The sequence below is a fragment of the Peromyscus californicus genome, unplaced genomic scaffold, assembly GCF_007827085.1.
Source record: "Peromyscus californicus insignis strain IS unplaced genomic scaffold, ASM782708v3 Scaffold_11__1_contigs__length_118956290, whole genome shotgun sequence".
Classification (NCBI taxonomy): Eukaryota; Metazoa; Chordata; class Mammalia; order Rodentia; family Cricetidae; genus Peromyscus; species Peromyscus californicus.
The window spans coordinates 4,597,356-4,609,389 of record NW_026294402.1 but is presented as its reverse complement, the minus strand read 5'-3'; the positions used below and the strand labels follow the sequence as shown (position 1 = coordinate 4,609,389).

The 12,034-nt window shown below is 45.1% G+C and overlaps 1 pseudogene; it reads left to right on the top strand.

Annotated features, from left to right (window-relative positions):
- The first annotated feature begins 1,394 nt into the window (after positions 1–1,394).
- LOC128102363 (interferon-inducible double-stranded RNA-dependent protein kinase activator A-like) lies at positions 1,395–2,412 on the top strand (annotated as a pseudogene).
- Positions 2,413–12,034: the final 9,622 nt, after the last annotated feature.

Genomic DNA, 12,034 nt, shown 5'->3' with positions numbered 1-12,034 from the left:
GGGACAGAAAAACTATGTCTCCATTTACAGACTATTATCTAAACTGTATAAAGAACTCTTAAAACCGAACAGCAAGAACACAAATAATCTGATTTAAAAAAATACACCAAGGATCCAAACAATAATTCACCTAAAGAGACACACAGATTTGAAGTAAACATGAAAAGATGTTCCCCTTTGCAGTTACCAGGGAAATGTGAATTAAAATAGCAACAAGACAATTAAAACCCATTAAAATGATTCAAATCCAGAACATGGGCAACACTAAGGCAAGGCATGCTGGGAATACAAAGGGTACGGCCTCTTAGCAATACAGTTTGGCACGTCCAAAACTAAACCTCCTTTTACCACATGATCCAGCAAGTGTACTCCTTCCCAGCCAAAGAAGAAATGAAAATCCATGCCTATATAAAACATGCTTATCACACTTTTATTCATACTGTTCAAAACTTGGGAATACTCAAGATGTCTTTCAGTGGGGGAATGGCTGGATAGACTGTGGTAAGCCACACAAAGGAATATTATTCAGCACCAAAACCAAAAGAGTTACCAATGATGAAAAGACATGGAAGAGCCTTAAATGAGTGCTACTGAGTGAATGGAGCCAATAGGAAAGGGTTAAATCTGTGATTCCAACTAGATGCCATTCCATAAAAGGAAGCAGCAGGCAGATCAGTGGTACAAGGATAGGGTTGGGAAAGGATGGCTGAGGGGGGAAGTACAGAGCACAGAGGGTGTTTAAAACAATAAAACACTCCGGTATTTAATGATGAATGCATGTCATCACACATTTGTCTAAAACCTTACAATGTACGATATGAAGAGCGAGCCCTAATGCAAGCTGTGGATGGGGAAGAGAGGCAGGCAGTGTGTTTGTGATGAGGTAGTGAGGCCAGAGAGCTGGCTGGAGTAAAGTCATCGACAGTCAGCCTTGGGTGCAAAGAGTTGGGACTTCATCCTAAGGCTCTCAAAGCAATGTTTGAAAGAAGAAAGTATTGTGACTGGGTTAGAATTGTGAGAAAATGCTAGCGCTTGCTCTGAAGACCGACTGCGGACAGAAGGATGACTCTGTTGAGGGCCATTAGAGAGAGCTAAGCAGAGGCTACTACAAGAGCCAGGGTGAGGTAGGGAGACTAATTGGGATAGAGGAAGATGATCCAACACATGCCAAGAAACCAGAATTTAGCTCTAGCCCTGCCTGTCCCTTTGCAGGGTGGAGGCAGCGATCTGAGCCCAGGGCAGGCCAGGGCAGGGCAGGTGAGTTCCTCTTGGGGACTAGAGAGCTGAGAGCTGAGAGTGAGCATCCTGCCCAGATGTCCCCTCTCACCATGCCACCCACACAGCGGGCATCACGCCCAGACCTGCCGCTGGAGCACAGGGGCAGCAAGACCTTCAGTGTGGAGAGGATGATAACGGCTAAGCTCAGGAAAACACGGGTTCAGGCACAGCACAAATGCGGCATGAAGACCAAGACATTCTGGTTTATGGATGTGAAAAATCCAACGTGCAAACAGACGCTTTCACCTTCAGAGTGAGCGTGGGGGACGCGACTTACACCGGTGACGGACGGTACGGGAAGAAGCTGGCGAAGCCCAGGCTCAGAGGCTGCCACCGACATTGGAGATCCAGTGCGAGCATTTGCTTTGCCGTTCCTGATGCCTTAGTGCCCGATCCATCTAAACTGCCACAGAACCCGCTTAACTCAATCGGCTTCTTCCAGGAATTGGCTACTCATGGTGGCTGGCGACTTCCAGAATATAGCCTTTCCCAGGAAAAAGGACCTGCCCATAGGGTATAGCAGTTTGCAGGCTAGACTCATTTATGGAAACTGGAAAGGGAGATTTAAAAAACAAGCAAACAACAACAACAACAAAATGAGACAAGAGAGACGCTGCTGAGAAATTTCTTACCAAATCTAGTGATATTTCTCCAGAGAACAACATTTCTCTAACAAACATTGTGGGATATTCCTTAGGCTGCACTTGGCATTCCTTGAAGAATTCCCCTGGTAAAAAGATCAACCTACTGAAAGAAGCCACCTCAGTCCCCTGAACACAGATTACATCAAGCTGCTTAGTAAGATTGCCAAGGAGCAAGGTTTTAGCGTAACATTTGGATACAGAAGAACTGAGTGCCAAAGGACAGTGTCAGTGTCTCTCAGAACTGCCCACCAGCCCCAATTCCATGTGTCACGTCTCAGGCATCTCCTGTGGCAATGCGCAGAGTCACACTACCCACAATGCTCTACAGTATTTAAAGATAAGACCAGAGAGAAAGCAGGCTTGGAGCAGCTTAGGGAACCCTGTAGTGCGTAAGAAGTTCCCCTTGCACCTCTACTGGAGTAAACATTTGCTGCCATGTGTGTCTGTGTGTCCACATCTCTTCAGATTCTCAAAATTTGTCTCCTGGTAGTAGTTATTAAACTCTTTTTAATGGCTTCAACTTTGTGTTGGTAAATTACATTTATAAACTTTGTAGCCCTCACTTTATAGGATAGGCACATGGTAAGGAGAATCTGCATATCTGACTATGACAGGAAGAAATAAAGTCACTGTTAGCAACCGTCTTACTGCTGCTTAGAGCTCCTTTTGAGCAAGGCTTTATGAAGTGAATTCTATGGAAACCCATTAGAACTACAGTGGGAGGCTTGTATTGAATGCCACTGCTAAGTTTCAGAGAACATGGCTAGTCTGCCATGTATTTTAAACCATGGAATAAAGAACTGTTGTTTAAAAAGAAAGAAAGGATAAGTAAACAAGTAAACCAGGATTTAGAGGGAAAAAATCAGAACAAAAACTTGGGAGCCAGTCAGCTGCAGGATTGAAGAAGAAAGAGTTGGAGATCTGAGCTTAATGAATGGGTCTACTGTTGGGACAAGGCTTATAGATGAAGGGGTGGCCATTACCAGGGAACGAGAGAGTTGGTTGTGTCTAAGCCATTGGTATCAATATTGGTTATTGAATTTGAGGGTTCAGCTGGGAAATCATGTCCTGAACCCATGAGAGTGATGCTGTGTGCAGACACAGGCTGTTAAGTGTCTCACTGTTAAAGGAGGAAAACCAGACGTGCTTGCGTGTGTGTGTGTGTGTGTGTGTGCGTGCGCGTGCGCATGCATGTGTGTGTGTGTGTGTGTGTGTGTGTGTGTGTGTGTGTGTGTGTTGGGAGGTGTATAGAATAGACACAATGTAAAATTTGCCCTTTTAACCTTTAAATTTTAAAAAGTTTTATTTTTATTTCATGTGTATGAATGATTCACCTGCCTATATGTCTGAGTACCGTGTATGAGCTTGGAGCTCGTGGAGGCCAGAAATAGGTACTGGATCTCCTGGAATTGGAGTTAGATGATTGTGAGTCATCGTGTGGGAGCTGGGAACTAAACCTTGATTCTCTGCAAGAGCGGCCAGGGCCCTTAACCAGTGAGCCATCTTTCTAGCTCAGTTTTCACCTTTTGAAAAATTACATTGTTTATGTAGGAGTTGGTTCTACCGTGTAGGTCCTGGGGACTGAACTCAGGTGGTCATGTTGGCAGCAAGCATCTTTACCGCCTGAGCCATCTCGCCAGCCTTGTTTCTAAATCCGGTTCTATGACACTAACATGTTACCATGTTCTCCAACTGTCAAGGTATTCATTTCCAGAACTTTCCATCATTTCACATCGCTGTCTTTTCTCCTCCCACTCTCTTCATAATCTCCATCCTCCTTCCTGTCTCCATGATTCTGACCATTCCAGAAACTTTATTTAAATGCAGCCATTATAATAAGTACCATTTTGTGTGTGTGATTATGTCCCTCCCCGATATTTTCAATATTTACTGATGTTATAGCCTGTATCAGACCTCCACTCTCTTTTTAATAGATAAATAGTACTCTATCATTTGGATATAACAAATTTTGTTTATCCTTCATTCCCAAACAGACATTTGGGTATCTTGTGCAATGATCCCTAGTGTAAAGACATTTAAAAATTTTTTGGTTCCAATTATTTTGTGTATGTAATCAAGAGTGAATTTTTCTGGGTCTTAACAGTAAGCTTACATTCAATTTTTCTTTGAAGAATTGCCAAACTATTATTTACAAAACAGTCATCATCTTCTATTCTTTTTCAAAAAGATTTTGTTTTTAATTATGTGAGTATGTGTATGTCTGTGTATGTGCACATGTGAGTGCAGGCACCTGACAGTCCAGAAGAGGAAGCTGGAGCTGGAGTTACAGGCGGTTGAGGGCTGCCTGGTGTGAGTGCTGGGAACCCAGCCTAGGTACTGTGAAGAGCGTATGTGTTTCTACCTCCTGAGCCATCTCTCCGGCCTGCTTCTGGCATTTTGCATTTGTACTTGCAGTATTCCAGGATCTCAATTTCTCTAAATCCTCATCAATACTTTTTATTTCCTGTTCTTTCATATTATTGTGCTTATGCATAGAAGCCCTTCCTTCTAGACTGATAGAGCACTTCTCTGTCTTTGTCTTTCCTCAACGACATGCAAGCTGGTGAGCAGCTGGGGAATGCCTGCTGACTACATAGCTTTGAGAAATGTCTCTTCAAGTCTTTGGCTCATAGTTTTAATTGGGTTGTTTGTCTTTTTGCTTTTTGCTCCTGAATTGTAGAACTCTAGACTTCCATACATGTTCTAGATACTATGCTTTTTAAATTTACTTTTTGTTTTATGTGTATGTGTGTGTGCCTGAGTGTATGTCTACACACCATGTGTGTGCAGTGCCTGAAAAGGCGAGAAGAGGGCGTTGGGTCCCTTGGAACTGGGCAAACCTTTATCAGATGTGTGGCTTACTAATGTTCTCACCATTCTGTAGACTGCTCTTTTGCTTCTTCCAAAATGTCCTTTGATGTGTAAAAGTTTCTAATTTTGATGGTGCCCCTTGTACTTACTTTTCTTTGGTTGTTGATGCTTTCTCTGTCAGGTCTAAGAACCAATGGCTTATTCTGAGCTGTGATGACTCACTCTCCACTCTCTTTGGCGATTTTTGTAATGTTAGCTGCTTATACTTGGATCACTGACTCATGCTCTATGTTTGATATTTTCTCACCCATTTCTTTGAGTGTGTATTTGTGGTACATGTCTTCATGTGTGTGCATGTATATGCTTGTACTTGTGGAGGGCAGAAGTCAATGTCGAGTGTCTCCCTTAATTCCTCTTTACCTTGATTTTTTTCTAGATCGGGTCTCTCACCAAACCTGAAATTCACAAACTGGCTAGGATAACTGGTGCTAATCCCACTACCACAGTTTAAAGCCAAATTTAAAGCAAGCTGTAATTAAATACTGGTCTGGTGGATGGACTCTGGCCAGGTCCATACCTGGGTTCCCAGGAAATGGCCCCAAGTCATAGTTTACAGGTGCTTAAAAAGGCAAAACCCACAATTCACCATATTTTCCATCAGGTTCAATCTGGGGCAAGCATACATTCTGATGTATTTCCTGGCTATGAACCTACTGCCCACATGTGATCATTTACAACCAGTACAGATGGGCCAAACACACTTGTTTAGGGGAGTGAAAAGATGTGGCTTGTTATTTCCCATAAACAACAGCCTCCAGCATTTCAGGAACTGTCTGTCCTTCGGCAAGGGGCTTGCAGATCAGACATTTTTGCTTCATGGATCTTTTAGGCCTAGTGATTAAAACTTCAAATGTAACTTTGGCTCTTACACTGTTTAGTGAGCTCCAGGGACCTGCTCCTCAGACTGGGAGCACCAGGGTGTGCCAGTCTGTTTACACAGTTGTGGATGTGTGAACTTAGATCTTCCAACTTATGTACTAAGTAAGCACTTTACAGCTTCTTAGCCACAGTCTCTTTTTGTATGAGAGGTTTTCTTTTGTCTTGGTGTGAGTTTCTGCTTTGCTAATCAGCTAGATTCACCTGGTCATTATGTTAAAAGGGAGAAATTTACTTTCCTTCTGTTTCATAGTGACACAATGTAGATTCCTTATCTAAAAAATGAAGGTAGTTCTTTTTTTCTTAGGGCTAATGAGGAGACCAAGTTTATAAAAGACTGAGCAGTGTTCTGGGAACCTAGTAAGAGGCCAGTAAACACTAGCCGAGTATCAATGTTGTTATTATTCTGGGAGCTGAGCCGTGTGTGTGTGTGTGTGTGTGTGTGTGTGTGTGTGTGTGTGTGTGTGTGTGTGTGTGACAGAGAGAGAGAGAGAGAGAGAGAGAGAGAGAGAGAGAGAGAGGGAGGGAGGGAGGGAGGGAGGGAGGGAGGGAGAGAGAGAGAGAGAGAGAGAGAGAGAGAGAGAGAGAGAGAGAGAGAGAGAATTTGTGGGCATGCATATCTGTGCACCATGTATATGAAGTGTCCTTAAAGTCCCAGAAGAGTGGGTGCTGGGTCCCCTGGGACTGGAGTTACAGATGGCTGTGAGTTGCCATGTGGGTGCTAGAAATTGGACCTGAGTCTTTTGGAAGAGTAGCCAGTACTCTTAACTGTGAGTCGTCTCCCCTTTTCTGGGAGTTATGTGTTGTAATTTTCTGTGTCTTTCACATCTCTGAACCTAGTGTCGAAATATGACAAATATAGAAGAAAAATAAGAAAAATTAAAGGTTGAAATGGTTGTGTCCCAATAATCTTTATTGAAATTGTTAATGTTAATGCTCTCTGAGACATCAGGAAGTAACTGATTTAACTATTACAGTATGATGTGTAATGATAGCTAGCAAAGGAGTCTCTTGCCTGTTCCCTCTGCAAACAAGGCGAGTACAGTCTTTATCAGGAAGCTGTCTGGGTACACAGTGTGGGCAACAGAACAAAGAGGAAAACAAGCTGAAACCAGGACAAGTGATACAAGCCAAGTTCTCAATGCCCAGAAATGCCCCACCTCAGAAGGCTTGAGGAAGGGTAGAAAGGCAGTGGGATTCGTCTGGAGTCAGTGGCCCTTCCATGAGAGACACAGGACAAAGTTGCAACACAGAAGCTCCTTGCCAGAGCTGTTTCCTCCACCATGCCTCTCAGTGCAGCCACCATTGTCCTGAGGCTCATGGGTAAGCCACCACTGCCCCTGAGGCTCATGGGTAAGCCACCATTGTCCTGAGGCTCATGGGTAAGCCACCACTGCCCCTGAGGCTCATGGGTAAGCCACCACTGCCCCTGAGGCTCATGGGTAAGCCACCACTGCCCCTGAGGCTCATGGGTAAGCCACCACTGCCCCTGAGGCTCATGGGTAAGCCACCACTGCCCTGAGGCTCATGGGTAAGCCACCACTGCCCCCCGAGGCTCATGGGTAAGCCACCACTGCCCCAAGGCTCGAGGCTCATGCATCAGCAGATGGTAAGTTCCAGAATGGGAAACTGCAGGAGAAAGGAATGGAAAGGCGAAGTGAGAGGAAACTGAGGGAAAGGATGGTTTGCATGCCCAGAGGCCCAGCTCAGAATCCCTCTGCTGGGACACTTTCTCCACTGTCACAGGAAGAAGGCAAAACAAAGCTGCTGACAAGTCCACTTCTCCTTCCCACCCAAACCTGTCAAAAATTTGGACCTTTTATAACCAAGCGTAGCTCCACTCAAGGGGGTGGGGGGGCAGAACAGTTTCTGAGTGGAGCTAACCATTTGCCTTGTCAGTTTAGGTTTTACGGGTTGTCCTCCAGGAAGAAAGAAAAATGGCGCCCTTGTCCCAGTCCAAACTCTGAAGCTGAACACAACTTGGTATGTCTGGCCTCTTCCACATGAACTCACAGGAAGCAGCCCTGTGGGACAGTATGGATTTTATGGGAGAACAGTGAGCATTGGAATGCAGGTGATGATCCCATATGGCAAAAATTTAAAAATTCATAATCAATACTCAATTCTAAGTAAATAAATGTTTCAATGATTAGATCTGCATCCTGCCTTGATGCTTGGATTTTCCTACATCTGCTTGCTTACAGCCTTAAACTTCTATTCATTAAAAAAAAGTAGGCAGCCAGGTGGCGGTGGTGCACCCCTTTAATCCCAGTACTCAGGAGGCAGAGGCAGGCAAATCTGTGAGTTCGAGACCAGCTTGGTCTACAGAGCTAGTCCAGGACAGCCAGAGCTACACAGAGAAACCCTGTCTCGGGGGGGGGGGGGGGGGGGCGGGGAGCAAAGGCCAATTCATTCATGGCCTCTGTCCTTCAGTCATGTGACTCCCTGGCTGTGTAAGCCGATGAAGGTCTCCCACAGCTATTGTCTGCTGTTAGCCGAGCTAGTGTGGGTTGAGTTTGAGGACATGTCCAGACAACTAAGTCTTGTGTGGTATGGGAAGGTATTGTTTCATCTTCCAAACCCCAGAGGGCTGGGATTTGAATCCAGGCTGGATTATCTGTGAATCCCATACTCCCTGTAGTATTCCACACTGTCAATCACTCATTAATTAGATAGCTCATTCAGTGATGCTGCAATCATGGATGGTGTGTGCTATGTCGGCCTTGGCACTAGGTGTTAGAACTAGACAGATGTGTGGCAGACTTCTGCTGCTTTCTGTTTTTGGCGTTGTTGCACTCCTGGGTAATGGATAGATAATCATGCAGTTTCATCAGCAGAATTACTGCTTGTGCCAATTTTTCCTGTAACCAGAGTCCAGTAGGTTGCCATCTATTCTTGGTTACTATGACCCAGCATGCCGTGGGGGACAAAGGACAGGAGAGTATGGGAAGCAACTGCCACTGTCCAACTGATGGTTCTTAACATCCCTCCTCTGAGTGTCTCCATGACGTTTAGAATCATTCACATACTGACCAAATATCCATAAAACACATGCCAGGTCATCTGGTCCTGTAGAAGGCCTGGGCAAGGCGAAGAGTAAGACATGGACTCTTTCCCCAGAAGCCAGTTTGGGGCTGGAGAGATGGCTCTGTGGTTAAGAGTGCTCGCTGGCCTTCCAGAGGAGTTGAGCTCCCAGCACCCATGTGGATTGCTCACAACCATTTATAACTCTAGCTCCAGCTCCAGGGGATCCAATGCCCTCTTCTGGCCTCTGAGGGTACACACACACACACACACACACACACACACACACACACACACACACACGCACACACTCGTGCACTCAGGCACACACACAAATCTTTAAAAGGCAGCTGGCAGCTTGGCTGAAGCAGACACAGAATGAGAATGCAATGCAGTCTGTATGAGGGAGTTTCGGGTGGAGATTCAAGCATCAGGCTCAGTGACTGACACTCCGAGGGCAGAGAAAGCGAAGCCACATTTAGGAAGCCCTAATCAACAGGAATGGCTGCCCCAAGGCAACTTGGCTCTCCCGATGGGTGGGGCCTTGTTTAAGGATTCAGTCATTTCAAATCAGACAGTCTCGTCTCCACCACCATCACTGTCATCGTCAGGCAGATCGACTGTAGTGTGGGGCTCATGCCTTCTCCAGGGCTGCGTTGTTTAGTGGGTGTGTCGTGTTCATGGGTGAGGTCAGAGGCTGGCTACCTCAGCGCTCGATCCTCCGCAGGTGGTCTGGGTGCACTGAGGTGAGGCAGAGGGATTTGCACGTCATGTGCTTCCTTCTCCAAGTTCACTCTGTCACTTTCCCAGAAATCTTAGCCTTTGATCTCATAACCTGCTAATCTTCCAGATCCCAGAGCCTGCAGCTGTGTGTATTCTTACCTGTGACCACTTCACTTCCCCTCCAGACCAAGGTGGTGGCTTCAGGGCTGAGAGCACCAGGGGCTGCTCCTCCTGCCTCTCAGAGTGTGCCCGGCGTGAGGCTAGAGGGCAGCAGGCCTGTTGTTAGAGGCCATCCAGGCACGAGCTCTTCTCTGGTGGGTGGAAGGGTGGCAGGATCACCATGCTCTTTGCCATCACAGTATCCCATGCGCATCTCCATCATTACGTTACAGACAAGGAAGATGAAAGTAACCAGTTAGTAAGTGGTTGAGATCAACTGTAAGCTTGGTCCAAAACTAAACGTGTGTTCGTGCGTGTGTGTGTGTGTGTGTGTGTGTGTGTGTGTGTGTGTGTGTGTGTGTGTCTGTGTGTGTGTGTGTGTGTGTGTGTGTGTGTGTGTCTGTGTGGGGCACACATATGTGTACCCATGCACGTAGGGGGCAGAGGCCCATGTCTCCTGTCTTTCTCACTCTCCACCTTCCCTCTTGAGACAAGGCTTCTCACTGAACCTGGAGCTAATTGATTTAGCTGGACTGGCGAGCCCAGAGAGGCCCAGCGGTCCTCTGTTCTGCCTTCCAAGGATTAGGATTACATGTGCATGTTGACCAGCCTGGCTTTTAAAGTGGGTGCTGGGATCTGAACTCAGGTCCTCATACTTACACAAGAAACACTTTACCCACTGAACCCCTCAGCCCCCAAACCCATGTTCTTAATTATTCAGACTACTTTCTCATCTCTCTGGCATTATTAAAAATTTAGGTACATATATATGTACATTAAAATTACTGCTTTTGAAGGGACATAACATTCCAAAATATGGCTGTGGGAGACCAGAAGATACCACCTAATTTGATCTCATTAGCATATGGATTAATTTGAACTGATGATTTAGGGAACAGTAGACTCTTGAGAAACTGAAAGTGAGAATTTACCCAGCTGTAAGTCAACATCTGTCTTTAGAGGAAATCTTTATCTGTAAAGTTGGTCCTGTGTCTGCACCAGAAAGAGAAGGATCTTTACATCATTGAAAATTCTTATCAATGGGGAAGAGGGCAGACCTGCTGTGTAGTCCTCACCCACCTACCACACTCCTCCAAGACCTTCCCCACCTTTGCCAGCCAGGGTCCAAAGCCACCTGCAGCTGACTCACTGTGTCTCCCCACCCCGATTCTCCACCACGTGCACACAAGATCTACTGTTGTCAGCCTTTTTGGTTTTCTCTAGTTAATCCATCCTTTGCTAAGTGGGTCTGCCCCAAGGCAGCACTGTGAAAGGGAGTGAGGAAATGATATTTTCCCCTTTTGTAAGTACAGATATTTACATGCCTTTAAGAAATTTAAGCCGGGCGATGGTGGCACACGCCTTTAATCCCAGCACTCGGGAGGCAGGGGTAGGTGGATCTCTGTGAGTTCGAGGCCAGCCTGGGCTACTGAGTGAGTTCCAGGAGAGGCACAAAGCTACACAGAGAAACCCTGTCTCGAAAAATAAAAAAAAAAAATTAAAAAAATGTGGCTAAAAACATGAAATAAGAATAACTGATTTTTCTACAATGGAGAAGGAATTTCCAACTGCAACATGTGTAATTTTCAAGAAAGCCTAGCAGATATTAATTCTTTTTTATAAAATAGGTTTATTGAAATATATTTAACACCATAAACATCTATTAGCAGTGGGTTTTGGTTTGTTTTTATAGCTCTTTTGTTTATTCTTTTGAAATAAGCTTTCTCTATGTAGACATGGCTGCCCTGGAAATTATTATGTAGACCAGGCTGGCCTCAAACTCAGAGATTCTTTTGCCTCTGTCTCCTAAGTGCTGAGATTAAAGGAATGCACCAGCATGCCAGAAGTTTTTATGGCTTTTGAGACACCCTGGCCTTGTACTTGCTATGTAGCTGAGAACCTTGACTTCCTGATTTTTCTACCATCGATTCCTACATGCTAGGATTATAGATGTGGCACTATGGCCAACTATTTGGTTTATTTTATTTTATACACACACATACACATACACACACACACACACACACACATATGGTGTACATGTGTATGTGTGCTCATATACTTGAATTCAGGGTCTCATACATGCTAGGAAATGATCTACCAATGATCTACATCCCTAGGCCTCAGCTAAATTTTTTTAAAAAAAGTTTAGAGTTTGGTTTTAACACATAAAAATCTTCAGATTTTCTATGATATTTATCTCATGTCAATTTTTTTGGTTCAATTAAACTCACCTATAACTATTAAATCCCCTTTTAGAGGAGAAGGCTTTGGGGGAGGGAGTAAAGCTAGGCGTGTGAGGTCCCTTGCCTACCCTTGAATGTAATAGCTGGGGATTTTGGTAATTTCCAATTGGTTACTTTTGGTCTTTGAAAATGTATGTGTGTGTGTTTCTGCGTGTGTATACCACGTGAGGCTGGTGCCCGGGGAGGCCAGAAGAGGATGTAGCATCCCCAGAA